At 42.1% G+C, this 18,815-nt stretch overlaps 2 long non-coding RNA genes across 2 annotated transcripts in view; one reads left to right on the forward strand and one right to left on the reverse strand.

Annotated features, from left to right (window-relative positions):
- The window catches only part of LOC132395515 (uncharacterized), a 170,421-nt gene that overhangs the window by 67,405 nt on the left and 84,201 nt on the right, over positions 1-18,815 (reverse strand). The gene's annotated exons all lie outside the window — the stretch shown is intronic.
- Positions 1-18,815, forward strand: part of LOC132395514 (uncharacterized) — a 43,816-nt gene that overhangs the window by 14,995 nt on the left and 10,006 nt on the right. The window lies entirely within an intron of this gene.

The following is an 18,815-nucleotide window of genomic DNA, read 5'->3' on the forward strand; positions in this document are numbered from 1 at the left end:
ACCTTCCCCCCAACAACATAACCAAAACTGTGCACAGTACTCCAAATGCAGTCTCATCAATGACTGATACAATTACAACATACTGTAGTGTACCAGCTCCTATATGCAATCCCCCAAAGATGATAGCTAATGTGTCAAATGCCTTTGCTGCCCCAAGTGACGTTGCTTTCAATGAGCTAAGCACTGCACTCCCAAGTCCAGCTACTCCATTAAGCCCCCTGGTCTCCTTCCATTTACAGAGTAAGTGCATCACCTCACACGTATCCGTATTGAAATCCATTTCCTACACCTCTGCGCACTTCTCTAAATAATCAAAAACTCCCTGTAATCTATGGTAACCTTCACTATTAGCAACTTTGTGTCACTGCAAATGTACTCATTAAGTCTTGTGCATTTGCATCCAAATCAATTATACAAATACTGAATAACGAGGGTTCTACTAACACCAACGCCTGCAGTACGCCACCAGTCACCGGTGTGCATTCCATTCAGCCATTCCCTCTGCTTCCCGTCTCTGTGCCAAGTTTGAATTCACCTGAATAGCCCTCCCTGGGTGCCACAGGACCTAACCTTCCAGACCAGACTGACATGTGCGACCTTGTGAAATGACTTCCTGAAGTCATTTCTACAGCCCAATCCCTGTCTCCCCTTTTGATTACCTCTTTGACAAACTCTAAAAGATCCTTCAAATGTGACCTTCCTCATAAGAGCTATGTTGACTTTTACTAATCAGGCATTGCCTCTCCAAATGCTAGTAACATTTGATTCTGATTCTGTCCTTCAGAATCCCTTCTAGAAACTTCCTTTCATCAGCTGACTAGCCTGTAGTTCTTTGATTTGTCCTTACTACTCTTCTAAAATGATGGAATAACATTAGCTACCCTCCAGTCTTTGAGAACGTTACCATGGATTAATGATGAAGCAAATATCTCTGCAGAGGCTTTTGCAATTACTTCTCCAGTCTCCCACAAAGTATGAGGATGCACTCAGTCGCACTCTGAAGATTTATCTGCCTCAGTTTGCTATAAGGATGGTAATATAAATGTCCTGCAAAATGCCTTCAATTGTTTCCCTTACCTGCTGAACAACCACAACTATTTTCTCAGTAAACTCGAGGAGGAATAGTCATTTAAAGTAAATGAATTGAGCCATCTCCTGTGGATCACGACACAGGCAACACTGGAATAAAGGAAGCTGAGGAGTGATCTTAGAGAAGTTTATAAATTTATAGCAGGCAGAGAAGGGTAGTCGCCACAAACCTTTTTTGCAAGGTCGGAGAACGTAAATAGAGGGAAAATTATTAAGGTGAGAGGAATAAAAATTAAAGACAATGAGAGGTATGAATTTTCACACAAAAGATTGTGAGTATATCAAATAAGATGTGCAATGAAGTTTTAGAAATAGGTATAATTATAAGTTCTGTAGACCCTTGAACAGGTACATGAATAGGAAAGGGTTAAAGGTCTATGGGCTAAATAAAGCACATGGGACTAGCTCTGATAGGCAACTTCGTCAGCATGGTAAGGGCCAAAGGGCATGTTTTCATGAAATATTACTTTAACTTGATTCTACTGTACATTCACTAGCTTTTGACCTCTCTGCTAAGGCAAATTGGTTCTTTGTACAATAAAACTCCAATACTCCACCATTAATTGTTCAGAAATCCTGATGATTCAGTATTTGGATCTGCAATGCCTCTAAGCTCTTTGGGGTCACCACAAAATTCAAAGGGCACAATTCAGAATAGAGGGATGTCCATTTAAATGAGGAGGAATTTCTTTAGCCAGAAGGTGGTGCACCTGTGGAATTCATTGTCACAGGCGGCGGTGGAGGCCAGGCCATTGGGTGTATTTAAGGCAGAGGCTGATAAGTTCTTGATTGGTCAGGGCATGAATGGTTTCAGGAGAAGGCTGGAGAATGGGATTGAGAGGGAAAATGGCTCAGCCATGATGAAATGGTGGAACAGACTCAACAGGCCAAATGGCTTAATTCTGCTCTGAAGTCTTATGGTCTTTTTATACTTACTGTGTAACACCTAAAACAATAGTGCTAACTGAAATGTCATTTAATTTCAATTATTCAGAATCTGTGCCAGTCCTGAATGTGGTGGTTTAAAGGAGTTGCTTATTTCATTCTATATTAGTTTCTCAAACTAATAAACCTTAAAAAAAATCTCCCTGTATTGAATGTACACTCTGAGACCTAGCTGCCCCCACACCTCTCAACATCATGCCCCTGATTGTGTTTTCTTTCTACAATGTAATTATCCAGTTTGCTTCCTTCAACCATTTTTAAAAACAGTATTACATTAATAGTCAGATAATTCTCTGACAGTGGAAAAGTGTGTATAGAACTGGAGGAGATAGCAGAGGTACTTAATAAGTATTTTGCTTCAGTATTCACTACAGAAAAGGACCTTGGCAATTGCAGAGATGACTTACAGCGGACTGAAAAGCTTGAGCATGTAGATATTAAGAAAGAGGATGTGCTGGAGCTTTTGGAAAACATGAAGTTAGATAAGTATGAGATGTACCCCAGGCTACTGTGGGAGGCGAGGGAGGAGATTGCTGAGCCTCTGTTGATGATCTTTGCATCATCAATAGGAACGGGAGAAGTCCCAGAGGATTGGAGGGTTGCAGATGTTGCACCATTATTCAAGAAAGGGAGTAGAGTTAGCCCAGGAAGTTATAGACCAGTGAGTCTTTTCGGCCTGAAATGTCATTATTACCTCTCCCATAGATGCTGTCTGGCCTGCTGAGTTCTGCCAGCATTTCGTGTTTTTTATTTATTTCCAGCATCTGCACATTCACTCATGTTGTCTTACCTCAGTGTTTGGTAAGTTGATGGAGAAAATCCTGAGAGGCAAGATTTATGAACTTTTGGAGAGGTATAATATGATTAGGAATAGTCAGCATGGCTTTGTCAAGGGCAGGTCGTGTCTTACAAACCTGATTGAATTTTTTGAGGATGTGACTAAACACATTGACGGAGGTAGAGCAATTGATGTAGTGTATATGGATTTCAGCAAGGCATTTGATAAGGTACCCCATGCAAGGCTTATTGAGAAAGTAAGGACACATGGGACATTGCTTTGTCGACCCAGAACTAGCTTGCCCACAGAAGGCAAAAAGTGTTTGTAGATGGGTCATATTCTGCATGGAGGTCGGTCACCAGTGGGGTGCCTCAGGGATCTGTTCTGGGACCTCTACTTTTCATGATTTTTATAAGTGACCTGGATGAGTAAGTGGAGGGATGGGTTAGTAAATTTGCTGATGACACAAAGGTTGGAGGTGTTGTGGATAGTGTGGAGGGCTGTCAGAGGTTACAGCGGGTCATTGATAGGATGCAAAACTGGGCTTAGGAGTGGCAGATAGACTTCAACCCAGATAAGTGTGAAGTGGTTCATTTTGGTAGGTCAAATATAATGCAGAATATAGTATTCACGGTAAGACTCTTGGCAGCGTGGAGGATTAGACGGATCTTGGGGTCCGAGTCCACAGGACACTCAAAGCTGCTGCACAGGTTGACTCTGTGGTTAAGAAAGCATACAGTGTATTGGCCTTCATCAATCATGGGATTGAGTTTAGGAGCCCAGAGGTAATGTTGCAGTTATATAGGACCCTGGTCAGATCCCACTTGGAGTACTGTGCTCAGTTCTGGTCGCCTCACTATAGGAAAGATGTGGAAACCATAGAAAGGGTGCAGAGGAGATTTACAAGGATGTTGCCTGAATTGGGGAGCATGCCTTATGAGAATAGGTTGAGTGAACTCAGCCTTTTTTCCTTGGAGCAAAGGAGAATAAGAGCTGACCTAACAGAGGTGGATAAGATAATGAGAGGCATTGATCATGTGGATAGTCAGAGGCTTTTTCCCAGGGCTGAAATGGCTAGCATGAGAGCGCACAGTTTTAAGGTGCTTGGAAGTAGGTACAGAGGCGATGTCAGGGGTAAGTTTTTTTATGTGGAGAGTGTTGAGTGCATGGAATGGGCTGAGAGCGACAATGGTGGGGACAGATACAATAGGGTCTTTTAAGAGACTCCTGGATAGGTTCATGGAGCTTAGAAATATAGAGGGCTATGTGTTACCCCAGGTAATTTCTAAGGTAAGGACATGTTCGGCACAGCTTTGTGGGCCGAAGGGCCTGTATTGTACTGTAGGCTTTCTAAATTTCTATTACTGTACTTCTGTAGGTAATGTAGAAAAATAATTGTCAGAATCTCTCCAATTTCATCTCTTGTTCCTTTAACAGATTAGAATATACTTGGTCTGCATCTGGCAAGATTTCCACTTTCAAAAGATGCCAAACTCTGCATTACTTCCTTTCTTCTGTTTGAAATCCTGCAATTTAGATCTATACCAGAAATAGGAATTAGATTATTAATTTCAGTCATGATCAGTCTCACTAACAAAGAAATATCTCTCTAAGTACTGAAGATCTGTGCTGATCAACTGGCTGGAGCATTCACTGATATCTTTAAGCACTTGCTTCAGTGGTTGAGGTACCTAACTGTTTCAAGCAGGCTTCAGTTATACTGGTGCCTATGAAAAACATGGTAACCTGCCTCAATGTCTATCATCTAGTAGCACTTATATCCATAGTGTTGAACTGCCTTGAGAGGTTGGTGACTGAACATATCAACTCTTGCCTGAGAAGTGATTTGGATCCACTCTAATCTGGTTCAAGGACATTGGTCCACAGGTCCACAGCAGATGCCATCTCATTGGCTCTTCATTCAACCTGGGCAGCAACTCTTCATTCAATCTGGACAGCAAAGGCGCATATATCCAGTAGTCCTTCACCGATTACAACTCAGCATTCAATACTATCATCCCCTCAAAACTAAGCAATAAAGTTCCAGACTTTGGCCTCAATAATTCCTTGTGCAATTGGACACTTAATTTCCTCACTTGCAGTCCCAGTCAGCTCAGATTTACAGTAACATCTCCTCCCCAATCTCCATCAGCACAGGAGCACCACAAGGCAGTGTGCTTAGCCCCCAGCTTCACTCACTTTATATTTATGTCTGTGAGGTTCCAATGCCAGATTTAAATTTGCTGACGACACCATTGTCATAGGCCGAATTAAAGGTGGTGATGAATCAGTATCTGGAGGGTGATTGAAAATCTGGCTGAGTGGTGCCACAACAACACCTAATGTCAGCAAGAGCAAGCAACTGATTATTGACTTCAGGAAGAGGAAATCAGTATAATATAAATTTATATTGCGCCACGCAGCAACCCTGATAATATTCTTGGATGATGGAAAAAGAAGATCTTTTACTGATTATCGGGATGCAGAAGAATTTGCGCAAGAACTCCTAAATATTGGCTAACCACAGCCAAAGATTTAAAAGTGAAATGGATTAAAGATGAAGACAGGGACATTGAATGGAGTTGATGGATGTTTAAGGACAGAAGAATAATTAAATATAATCTTAATTATATGATACAGGGGGCAGAAAGGTAAAAGTTTGAGAAATATTAATTGAGAGTAGTGATTATTTTTTTCTTCTCTTATATATACTTTTTTATGTTACGGGGGAGCTGAGGGAACTTCGGATCGATTGCTACAGGATTCACGTGTGTAATCATGGCAATTGCCATGACCCGCAAAATGGAGGGGGGTAATGTTGTGTTTTTTCTTTATTCACAACATTAGTAAGGGGATATTTTGTTATTTTTTCTTTATAATCCATTTTTCTTTAATCTTTCTTTCTTTGCCTGGACAATGGGTGGGGGGGAACACATAGCAACACGGAGAATTTTAAAAAGATTCCCCAAGGTACTACGAAAGTTGAAAAGTTAGGTATTACTATAGACTGGAATAACCCTGTTAAAAATAATGACAAATTTACTGAATTTTTTTAAGTTTTAATGTTAATGGGCTTAATGGACCAGTGAAAAAAAAAAGAATTTTAACATACATTAAGAAAATTAAAATAGATATAGCTTTTAACTGCATTCCATTTGAAAAAATTACTTACAATTTAAGAGATAAAAATGAAATATTTCTGAAAATTTGGCACCCTTATTTACAAAAGATAGGATTAAATATATAGGTGCTCCGAAGATAAAATTATTGGTTATTTGGGGAAAGAAATAAATATATATATTAAGCTATTATGAATTCCATGGAGCATGTGGGGATCTTCCGATATCCAGGCATTCTTTCTTTCTTTTTCTTTTTTTTTCTCTTTCTACAGGGATATGTTAGGAGGAAGGGATTAAGTGGAGGGGGGAAGGGTTGATAATTTCTTTTCCTTCTGTAACTATTTGAAAATTCATTAAAAAAACTTTATAAAAAAAAGATTCAGAGATTCATTGCTTTTTTCAAACTTTTAACAATGGATTAACCAATTCCATCATAATTAAAAACTATACAGCATACAGAAGACTACTTTGATTCTTGACATCTCTGCCAGATCACACTTCCCTTGAGATATGAAATTCTGTAATTTCATATCCCAAATATAGTGCCTTTAAAATTATTCACCCCCCCCCCCCAGAAGTTTTCGTGTTTTATTGTTTTACAACATTGATTCACAGTGGATTTAATTTGGCTTTTTTGACAATGATCAACAGAAAAAGACACTTTTCTGTCAAAGTGAAAACATCTCTACAAAGTGATCTAAATTAATTACAAATATAACACACAAAATAATTGATTGCATAAGTATTCACCCCCTTTAATATGACACACGAAATCATCACTAGAGCTGCCATTTGGTTTTAGAAGTCACATAATTAGTTAAATGGAGATCACCATGTGCTGTCAAGGTGTTACAATTGACTGTAGTAAAAATACAACTGTATTTGGAAGGTCGAACTGCTGGTAAGTCAGTATCCCACCAAAAACTACACCATAAAGACAAAAGAACACTCCAAAAAAGTTATTCAAAGCACCAGTCAGGAGAAGGATACAAGAACATTTCCAAGTCACTGAATATACCTTGGAGTACAGCTAAGTAAATCATCAAGAAATGAAAAGAATATGGGAGAGCTTAAATTTGCCTAGAGAAGACCATCCTCAAAAACTGAGTGACTGTGCAAGAAGAGGACGAGTGAGGGAGGCTACCAAGAAACCTATGACAACTCTGGAGGACCTACAATCTTCAGTGGCTGAGATGGGAGAGACTGCATGTACGACAACTGTTACCTGGGTGCTTCACCAGTCGCAGTTTTATGGGAGAGAAATCTCGGCTGGAGTTTGCCAGAAGGAATGTGGGAGACTGAAGTCAACTGGAAGAAGGTTCTATGGTCTGATGAAACCAAAACTGAGCTTTTTGGCCAGCAGGCTAATGCTATGTTTGGCATAAGAGGAATACCGCACACCATCAAAACCACACCAGCCCTACCATGAAACATGGTGGTGGCTGCATCATGCAGTGGGGATGCTTCACTGCAGCAGGCCCTGGAAGGCTTGTGAAGGTAGAGAGTAAAATGAAATGCAACAAAATACAGAGAAATCCTGAAGGAAAACCTGATGCAGTCTGCAAGAAAACATTAGTAAGGTTGAAAGGGTGCAGAGAAGGTTTACAAGTATGTTGCTGGGACTTGAGAAACTGAGTTACAGAGAAAGGCTGAATAGGTTAGGACTTTATTCCCTGGAGTGTAAAAGAATGAGGGGAGATTTGATAGAGGTGTATAAAATTATGATGGGTATAGACAGAGTGAATGCAATCAGGCTTTTTTCACTGAGGCAAGGGGAGAAAAAAAGCAGGGTGAAGGGGGAAAAGTTTAAAGGGAACATTAAGGGGGGGCTTCTTCACACAGAGAGTGGTGGGAGTGTGGAATGAGCTGCCAGATGAAGTGATAAATGCAGGATCACTTTTAACATTTATGAAAAACTTGAACAGGTACATGGATGAGAGGTATATGGAGGGATATGGTCCAGCTGCAGGTCAGTGGGTCTAGGCAGGAAAATGGTTCAGCACAGCCAAGAAGGGCCAAAAGGCCAGTTTCTGTGCTGTAATGTTCCATGGTTCTATGGTTCTATATATTTCAATGCAAGGAGTATTGTCAGAAAGCCTTTTGAGCTTAGTGCATGGATCAACACATGGGATTAGAACATTGTGGCAATTAGAGAAACTTAGGAGAGTGGGGGGCAGAACTGGCAGCTCAATGATTCGGGTTTACATTGTTTTAGACATGATAGAGTGGGAAGGTTTAAAGAGGAAAGGGTGGCATGATAAGTCAGGGAAAATTTCACAGCAGTGCTAGGTCAGGACAGAATAGAAAGCTCGTTCCATGAGGCTTTATGGGTAGAACTGAGGAACACACTAATGGGATTGTATTATAGACCACCCAACAATCCATGGGATTTAGAAAAGCAAATTTGCAGAGAAATCACAGACTCTTGCAAGAAACATCAGCTTGTGATAAGACCATAAGATATAGGAGCAGAAGCAGGCCATTAGGCCCATCAAGTCTGCTCCGCCATTCAATCCTGGGCTGATCCAATTCTTCCAGTCATCCCCTCGATAGTAGGTAATTTTAACTTTCCTCATATTGACTGGGACTCCCATAGTGTAAAAGAGCTGAATGAATAGGAGTTTGTCAAATGTGTTCAGGAAAGTTTCTTTAATCAGTTCACAGAAGTCCCAACTAGAGCGAGTATGCTATTAAATCCCCTATTAGGGAATAAGAAAGGCAGGGGACTGAGGCTTGCATAGGGGAACACTTTGCATCTAGTGATCATAATGCCACTCATTCCATGGGTAACTCTCCAGGGCCTGACAAGGTGTTCCTGACAGGGCCTTATAAGCTGTCAAAGGCTAGTTATTTAAAACATCCTTACTCATAAGTGAGGTGCTGGAGGATTGGAGGATAGCTAATGTAGATCTACTGTTTAAGAAAAGCTCTAAGAATTAGCCAGGAAGTTGTAGGCTTGACATCAGTTGTGGGAAGGTATTCTGAGGGACTGGATTGATAAGTATTTAAATAGATAGGGACTGATGAGGGATAGTCAATATGGCTTTGTGCATGGTAGGTCATGTCTAACCTATTGTATAGAGATTTTCAATAAAATAACCAGTTCATTTGTTTCTATGTGCCATGTCATGTGACGTAGGCAATCGTGATCCTTCCATTCCTATGATTGGTCTTAGCAAATATTTCTGTCAAAGTGGTTTGCCATTACTGGTACCTTCTTCTGAGCACTGCCTTTATAAGACAGGTGACCCCAGCCATTATCAATACTCTACATAGATTGTCTGGCTGGCATCAGTGGCAATATAACCAGGATTTGTGATGTGCACCAGCTGCTCATACAACCATTCACCACCTGATCAAGAGGTAATGCAGCTGTTACCTTGTCCAAGGGTGACCTGCAGGGTAGCAGAGTGAAGGAGTGCTTTACACCTCCCTTGGTAGAGATGCAACTCTAATCTACGACCCAGGAAATTACCAGTAAAGTTGAAGAAGGTAAGGCAGCGGATGTTTACAACATGGACTTCAGCAGGACCTCTCACTAGGTCCTGCACGGGAGGCTGGTCAGGAAGGTTCAGTCGTCTGATATTTAGGATAAGGATTAGACATTGGCTTCGCAGGAGATGCCACAGAATGGTAGCAGTTGCTTGCCCCCAGCCTCTGAAGACTAGTGGTATGCCACAGGGATCAGTACTGGTTCATTACTGTGTGTTATCCATACTAATGACCTGGATGATAACGAGGTAAACTGTATCAGCAAATTTGCAGATGTCACCAAGACTGAAGGGTATAGTGGACAGCAAGGAACACTAGCAAAGCTTGCAGCAGGATCTGAATCAGCTGGAGAAATGGCAGATGAAATTTAATGCAGACAAGTGTGAGGTGTTGCACTTTGGGAGGACCAATGTCTTATAGGGTGAGTGGTAGGGCACCGGAGAGTGTGGTCGAACAAAGGAAGAGTCGAACAGTGGTAGAACAGATTTGCCATAGGACCTGTTTCTGTGCTGTGGTGTTCTTTGACTCAATTGTTATTATAATCCTCAAGATATTTGCTAATCAATTTAATTATTTTATAAAGAACTATAATTAAAGTAATGGCTGTCCAGTTATGAATATCTGAACAATACAAACCTATTTCCTAATTATAGCCAGAATCTAATATCACCTTGATATTGAAAGCAAATGTATAATAATCTCTGCCCTAGTCTTTAGGAATAAGCACAATCTATCAGAATTGGTTTTATTATCAGAGATTTGTATGATGTAAGATTTGAAATTGGAATTGGCTTATAGTACCAAGATATAGTGAAAAGCTTGTCTTGCATACTGTTTCAACAGATCAAATCAGAACACAGTGCATTGAGGTACAACAAGGTAAAACAGTAACAGAAAGCAGAATAAAGTGTAACAGCTATAGAGAAAGTGCAGTACAGGTAAACACTAAAGTGCAAAATCATAACGAGTTAGATTGTGAGGTCAAGGGTCCATTTTATCATACAAGGGAACCATTTAATAGTCTTATAACAATGGAGTAAAAGCTGTCCTTGAGCCTAGGGCATATTTCAGGCTTTTTTTTAAACTTGCACCAAAGGAAGAGAGAATGCCCAGAGTGGGTGGGACCTTTTTAAGAACCTGGCTGCGTAGCTTAAACAGACAGAACCTAAGGAGTTATGTACAGTACATCTATAGAAATCTGCAAGAGGAGATGACATAGCAAATCTCCTGAAAATCCTAAAAATATAGAGCCCATAGCATATCTTCTTATGACTGCATCAAACTGTTGGGCTCGGGATAGATTCTCTGAGATGCTGACACTCAGGAACATGAAACTGCTCATCCTTTCCACTGCTGACCACCGAATGAGGACTGGTGTGTGTTCCCCTAACTTCCCTTCACGAAGTCCATGATCAATTCCTTGGTCTTGCTGATGCTCAAGTATAAGGTTGTTGCTGTGACATCATTCAACTAGTTGATCTATCTCACTCTTGCATGCTTCTTCATCACTGTCTGGGATTTTACCAGCAGTGGATTTACCAACTGTGGATTTATAGATGGCATTTGAGCTGTGCATACTCACATAGTCATGAGTGCAGGAAGAGTAGAGAAGTGGCCTAATCCTACATACCGAAAGTATGCCTGTGTTGTCAGCAAGGATCTATCCTGAAAATATACTTATTAAAATCTATTTATCTTATCTAGGATTTCCATCTTATTTATAGCATATGGACATAATTACTTTTCTCCTGAATTCGCTGTTTGTGGAGCATACATTTCTGTTTTTCTCTCTTGTCCATTATTGATGAAAGTAATCATTGTTAATTGTTCTGCGCTATGCTTTACTTTGAGTTTGTTCACAGCTTTCAAGGATCAATATTTTCCTGACAACCTTCCTAGAAGAAATTAAGGTGTAGGAGCAGGAGCAATTCTTCAAGTGTCATGAACCTTTCGTGTAGAGAATTTAGTTCCAACCTGATTACTCCACCCCAGCCTCCAACCTGTTACTTGTTACATGTTAGCTACATGCTATTCTGCCGAACATCGTTGGCATGCCATGTTGGCGCCATAATTTGGGGCAACACTCGCCAGCTCCCCAGCACACTCTCAGATTGTATTGACTTTTAATGCAAATGACACATTTCACTGAATGTTTAGATGTACAAGTGATCAATAAATAAATTTAATCCGATCTAATCTAACTTGCAATGGCCCAACATGGCATTGCCCTCTTCTACCTCTTACCCAAACAGGACTACCTTATATAGGCCCATAGTTCTGTCTGCTTCTGTCCTCACTAAATATACTTCCATGTGACTCAAGTCTATTCTGTTTCCTCTTGTCCAATCCCTTTCCACCTACATTGGCATTCTGCTCCTGTGGCCACCTGAAAGGAATTTGTACATTCTCCCTGTGACCGCAAGGGTTTCCTCCGGTTGCTCCGATTTCCTCCTACATTCCAAAGACATACAGGTTATGAGTTCTGGGCATGCTATGTTGGAGCCAAAAATGTGCCAATGCTTGTGTACTGCCTAGAGCAACACTTACTGATGAAGGATACTGACCGTGGTGTGCCAACGGATTGGGAAAATACGCTGGAACCCCAGGGTTAAAGATGGGACACCATCTCATGTTCCTTCTAAAGGAGTTAGGATTTCTGAACAAGAGGTCAAGCCACAGAAGGACTTTTGGCTGCTAGCAGCCATCATAGAACAACAACACAAGACAATCTCTCGGAAAGAGGAGGAATAAGGGAATCTTAAACATGAACTGGAGGCATTGAATCAGCGCTGCACAACTGAAGCAGGGGCCACCAGTTAGTGCAGGCCTGAACTAAGGAAATGGCGGAAAGAGTGTTGAGATCGCCTGCCGCCTGGCCAAGGTCCGGTAGCAGGAAGCGTCTTCAAGGGCTAATTGGCAACTGGACCCTGTGAATGTCCCAGCTCTTAAAATAAAAATGACCTGAATACCTAGGATGTGGATATTTGGTTTGATATTGAGAATCAGGAGGAGAGGGTAGAAAGTTGTTCTCCTCCCTGTGCACCCCCAGCCATTGAAAGCATGACCAACTTGGGTTTCTATGTCCACAGAAGCACTGTCTGACCAATCTCCCCGTCAAAGGGCCTCTCAACCTGAGGGGCAACCTCACACCCTGGGGCAACCCAGACAATGTGCTGTGTAGCTAGAGGAAGAGTGTGAATGGAGACCCAAAATGATGATAACCTTGCTGGTGACTATGGGCTACTCCTCCATGAAAGTGATGGAGCAAGGAGGTCAGTACAGACAGCACTCAGGGACCATTAGCAGTGTGGTTGTTAAGGATATGGGAAGAGGGGGCAGGGTCAGCAATCTTGTCCAACTGGGAAACAGGCACCGTGGGAGGACTGTCATCAAACCATGGGGCAAACAATACCCTATGGGGGACCGTCAGGGAGTGATGGTCTCCCATTATTTATCAGACAAGGTTAAACATCCCTCCCTGTTAGATTGAGATTTAAAATCTCAAAAAGAGTGGAACACAGCAGAAGAGGGAATTACAGCTCTCTCTCAGTAGGCCCTGATCACTGGGTCAATGAATGTGGGGATGACCTGCTGAAGGATTGAGAGTTCACCTCAACCATGGTAGAGCACCTGGTAAAAATGGCAGCCCCCAATCAGAAGGGAATAATACTGTTCCTTCTAGGTCTAGCAGAAGTGAGGACAGTAGGATTGGCAATAGGGCTCTTGGAAAGGTTAGAACATTTAGGTGGAGCTCATGGCCAGGTGAGGAAGATACAGAAGCAGAATGGAGGGGATACCACCTGACACATAAGGAGATGCTTTTGGCCCTACTTAAGACAAGCATTCTGAAGGGTGGATGGGATACCCACCACTGCCTTGTATGTTTTATGGAAAGACCACTGTTAAAATAAGAAGGGAAGTGAGTTACAGGGATTGTAGTGGATATAGCCAACTCTTTCTTTTCCATTGCCCTGAACCCTGAGTCCCAAGATCAGTTTGCCTTTACATGCAAAAGCAGACAATATACCTTCTGTCATCTTCCACGGGATATGTGCATAGCTCAAACTTGTGCCATGGCATCATAGCTCAAGAGCTACAAGAAATCTCACTTAACCCAACCATCTCAAAATCCCACCATATTAATGATATCCTGTTGCAAGGGCCCTCGGTAGAGTTGGTGAGGGAAGATGAGGTGGTTACTTCCATGATGCTCTATCAGTCCCAATAAAATCCAAGGCCCAAGCCAGAATGCATTGTTCCTGGGAATAAAATGGCATTCCAGACAACGGGACATATCAGAAAAGGCCAGACATAAAATATCAGGGGCAGTAGTCCAACCTCTAAAGAGGAGACCCAGCATTTTGTGGGACTACTCAGATACTGACCACAACATATTTCCCACTAAACGATGATAATGAGACCATTATATTATAAGAAGTATCTTTCCGGTGGGGTACTGGGCCCTCTTAACTAGCGAAAACCAGATTGCTTGGAGACGGTGGTCTTGAGAACCCACCTACCCATTACACAATGGGTGAAATCCAATGACGTGATCCAGAAAGAAAGCAGAGTTCAGCATCCTTCTATAGTCAAATGGAAATGGTACGTAGCAGATCAGGTGAGCTACCTCCATGAGCAAGCTACAGCCCTACAGAAGACCACAGACCTTTGATGAGATTGTGACCCTCAACCCCTCACCTATACAAGGTGGGGAAACTATATGATAACCTAACCCCAGAGGAGAAACAGCATGTGTGGTTTACCAACAGTTCCAACTGTTGGCAGAGTGGCAAACAGTGGTGTGAGGCCACTGCCCCTCCCACCCTGAAATGAGGAAAGTGCCACCAGCTGCAGAGGAGGCAGGATCCAGTCACATGGCTGAACCTGTGGCCACATCCCTGTCCCAACGCAAGGTCACAGGGCCAGTACGAACATACACTGGGTTGTGGCAAATGAGATGGCCCCATGGATGCCTCAAGGGCACGGGCAAAGTTGCCATTGATACACGAGCGACCCCTTTTGGGACAACATACGGGATGACAGCCAGTGGCATCAGATCACTGCCTACCATACAGATGCCCACTCTTCTCGTGACACAGTGGGGGCGGCACACAGCCCTGCTGTTGACAGAGCTGCTCAGATAATGACAGCCACGGCAACCCCAGAGGAGGGAGATCAGAGTCGTCTGGCTCTGTGGGAACATCGGAAGAATGAGCAATTAGGGGTGTAAGGCATAAGAAAATGGTCAGAGGCAACAGCGACAGTGATCTTGACTAACACCTTTCTCATAACGTCATACGAATATGCTTATCCCTAAGCCTATCGAAGTGTTGGGAGTGCTACCAGATTCCACAGCATTTAAGCATGGGAGCACTGACCCCTGTCCCTCTGGATGCCACTGAATACTGAGCATCCAATAAGTCCTTCTGCTGGATATTTCATGTCAGCTGTCCCACTCTGCCCTGCATACTTGAGCCACTATGCCAATTCTCTTTGTTCTCTTTGCACTTAATAAAATGATTGTGAAGCAACAATAAAACTTGTTGCCTCTTTCATGGCTTCCAAAAGAACCTTGGATCAAAAACATCAGAATCCAACTATTTGGTGTAGTTGGCGTGGATGGTCACAAAGACTTAAGGACTTTGAAGAATTGCAGACGAAGCAGAGATGTTTAGTGTGCAAATGAAAGAGATAGAGCTTCCTCTGATTCCAATTTGAGAATATCTAGTTCTGGCTTCAATACATCATTGGATGGAAATAGGAGTGAGGAAATTACTACTATGCTATTTCAAAAATCAGATCTGTAAAGATCAAGATGTGAAATGAAATTAATTTCGAGTTCAACTGTACAAGCCAGTGGGGTGCAGGAGAATATTTTGGCTGCAGAACAATCTATTGAAATTTTGGATTCACAATCTATCGGTTGCAATCTATTAACATTTCGGAAGTAAAAGAATTAAAAGGTACATTTAATCAAAACAATACCCAAAGTTGTGGAACAGTGCTCTTACCTGAATAAAACATCTCACTTTGATAAGATTAATGAAAAAATCCAAAAATGTTAGGTTTATTAAGAAGGCATGTGATAAAATCCAGAGAATGCCAGAGGGAAAAGAAAAACCTGGAATTTGTGAATTAAAGATAAGAACACGCGGCTGATTTGATCGAATGCATAAACGAATAACAGGATGAGCAAAGGTGTTTACTAATAAATTGAGAAATAAAGATGAAATGTGTGATAAACTACAAAAACAGCATGATAAAGACAGTAAATAGCCCAAAGAGCAAATCACTGCAGTACCTTGATAAGGGGAAGAACAAAATGACAAACATAATCTAATTGAAGCCCAGACTGAACCAAAATCAAAAAAACAAAGCAAGGGCTTCAGGGGGCACTCCTGCCAGTGACTCTGCCACTGATGATGCTCCTTGAGAAACACCCCCATGATGAACAGTCCCCTGAGATAGAGGCACCATCTGAACTCCTAAGAATTACAGCCTATGGTAGAAAGTCGTCCACAACAGTGGCACCAACTGAACTCCAAGGAATTACAAACAAGAGAAAATCTGAAGATGCTGGAAATCCAAGCCACACACATAAAATGCTGGAGGAACTCAGCAGGCCAGGCAGCATTTGTGGAAAAGAGTACAGTCTATGTTACGAGCCAAGACCCTTCATGACTTCCAATGAAGGGTCTTGGCCAAAACTTTGACTATACTCTTTTCCATAGATGCTGCCTGGCCTGCTGAGTTCCTCCAGTATTTTGTGTGTGTTCCAAGAATTGCACGATGGACTCTACAGCTGCTCCTAATGTCTAAAGTGAGGATGACAGTGATTGAATTGTCCGTTATGTCACAGTTTGCGCCAATAAAGACCAAGGGAGTGAAGACACGTAGGACTGAAGATTGATCCTATGAAAGGAGATTGACAGTGGATTGCTCGGCAGAAATACAGATGTTAACTGAAAATCTTTGTACTTCTACAGGCCCTTTACTTTCTGAACAAACAAGATTCCTCATATTTCCGAACACGGCTTTGTTAGTCCCAGGATACTTCTCTTCCTTGAAGAGAATCCATCCATCAAGTATTTTAATACCCTAAAGCCATCACACAAATGGTTTATAGTTATTGATAAGGCCAATGAATTCTGCTCCATTCCATCGGTGGCTTTCACTGTTGGTGGTCAACAATACCAATGTACAAAGCTACCACAAGGTCTCTACAACAGTCCCACTGTCTATCACATGGCTTGGAGACAACATCCGAGGGACCTACCAGACACTGATTTGGCTATCACTCAATACATGAATGATGCCTTGATTACATCGAGAACTGTAGACCAGCATAAACATGCTGTGCTTCATTTGTTTGACAATCTATCCTCCAAAAGGTCACAAAGCAAATCTAAAGAAGGCACAATTGCAAAAAAAAGTAATTTACTTGGGACAGAAAATTTCCCCAAGGTAAGCGGGAAATCACTGAGGATCATGAAAAGCCATTAAGCCAGCAAAGCCTTCTACCACAGTTCAGCAACTCAGGTCATTTCTGGGTTTGTGCAACTTTAACAGAGCTTGGGTTGATTCATATGCTGAAACTGTTCAATGATCTGCTGAAGGGCTGTAGGTACTCAAATGACCTTGGGACTCAATGAAGAACAACTGAAAGAATTTCAAGCTTTAAAAGCAACATTGAGTATTCCACCTGCATTAGGAATCCCTAAAACAGTTAGACCATTTACCCTGTATGTTAACAATGGCTACATGATGGCAGTCTGAACACAAGAATATGGAGACCTCCAGCATCCTGTTGGTTATTACTCTGATAAATTGGATAACGTAGCATTAGGACAGGGTCTGTGTTTACAAGCAATGCAGGCAAACTATCTGGAGGTCATGGCTGTTTCTCACATTGTGCTTGATCAAGTTTTAAATGTTTGATGTCCACACTTTACAATGAACAGGTCCTCTCAAGTACAGCTGCTCAATGGTCCAAGTGGTCTACAATAGATCAATGGCAGATGCAATCTCAATGGCTCGCCACACGGCTTTAAACCACCTGGACAACACACACACCTATGCCAGGATGCTGTTCATTCACTATAGTTCAGCATTTAATACCATCATTCCCACACTCCTGATTGAGAAACATAGAAACATAGAAAACCTACAGCACCATACAGGCCCTTCAGCTCACAAAGTTGTGCCGAACATGTCCCTACCTTAGAAATTACTAGGCTTACCTATAGCCCTCTATTTTTCTAAGCTTCATGTACCTATCTAAAAGCCTCTTAAAAGACCCTATCGTATCCACATCCACCACAGTTGCCAGCAGCCCATTCTATGCACTCACCACTCTCTGAGTTAAAAACTTACCTCTGACATCTCATCTGTACTTACTCCCCAGCACCTGTGTCCTCCTGTATCAACCATTTCAGCACTGGGAAAAAGCCTCTGACAATCCACACGATCAATGCCTCTCATCATCAGGTCACCTCTCATCCTCCATCACTCCAAGGAGAAAAGGCTAAGTTCACTCAACCTATTCTCATAAGGCATGCTTCCCAATCCAGGCAACATCCTTGTAAATCTCCTCTGCACCCTTTCTATGGCTTTCACATCCTTCCTGTAGTTGCAGAACCTGTACCTCCCTCTGCAATTGGATCCTCAAGTTCCTAACCGGAGTGGCGATAACACATCCTCCTTGCTGACCATCAACGCTGGTGCACCTCAGGGGTGTGTGCTTAGCCCACTGCTCTACCTTTTAAATTCACATGACTGTGTGGCTAGGCATAGCTCAAATACTGTCTATAAATTTGATGATGAAATGACCGTTGTTGGTTGAATTTCAGGTGGTGACAAGAGGGCGTACAGGAGTGAGATATGCCAACTAGTGGAATGGTGCCGCAGGAACAACCTGGCACTCAATGTTAGTAAGACAAAAGAGCTGATTGTGGATTTCATGAAGGGTAAGATGAAGGAACACATACCAATCCTCATAGAGGGATCAGAAGTGGAGAAGAGTGAGTAGGTTCAAGTTCCTGGGTGTCTAGATCTCGGAGGATCTAACCTGGTCCCAACATATCAATGCAGTTATAAAGAAGGCAAGACAGTGGCTATACTTTATTAGGAGCTTGAAGAGATTTGGCATGTCAACAAATGCACTCAAAAACTTCTATAGTTATACTGCGGAGAACATTCTGACAGGCTACATCACTGTTTGGTACGGAGGGGCTACTACACAGGACCAAAAGAAGCTGCAGAAGGTTTTAAATCTACTCAGATCCATCTTGGGTGCTAGCCTACAAAGCACCCAGGACATCTTTAGGGAGTGGCGTCTCAGAGAGGCAGCGCCCATTATTAAGGACTTCCAGCACCCTTTTCTCACTGTTGCC

Source organism: Hypanus sabinus, chromosome 6 (assembly GCF_030144855.1).
Source record: "Hypanus sabinus isolate sHypSab1 chromosome 6, sHypSab1.hap1, whole genome shotgun sequence".
Taxonomy (NCBI): Eukaryota; Metazoa; Chordata; class Chondrichthyes; order Myliobatiformes; family Dasyatidae; genus Hypanus; species Hypanus sabinus.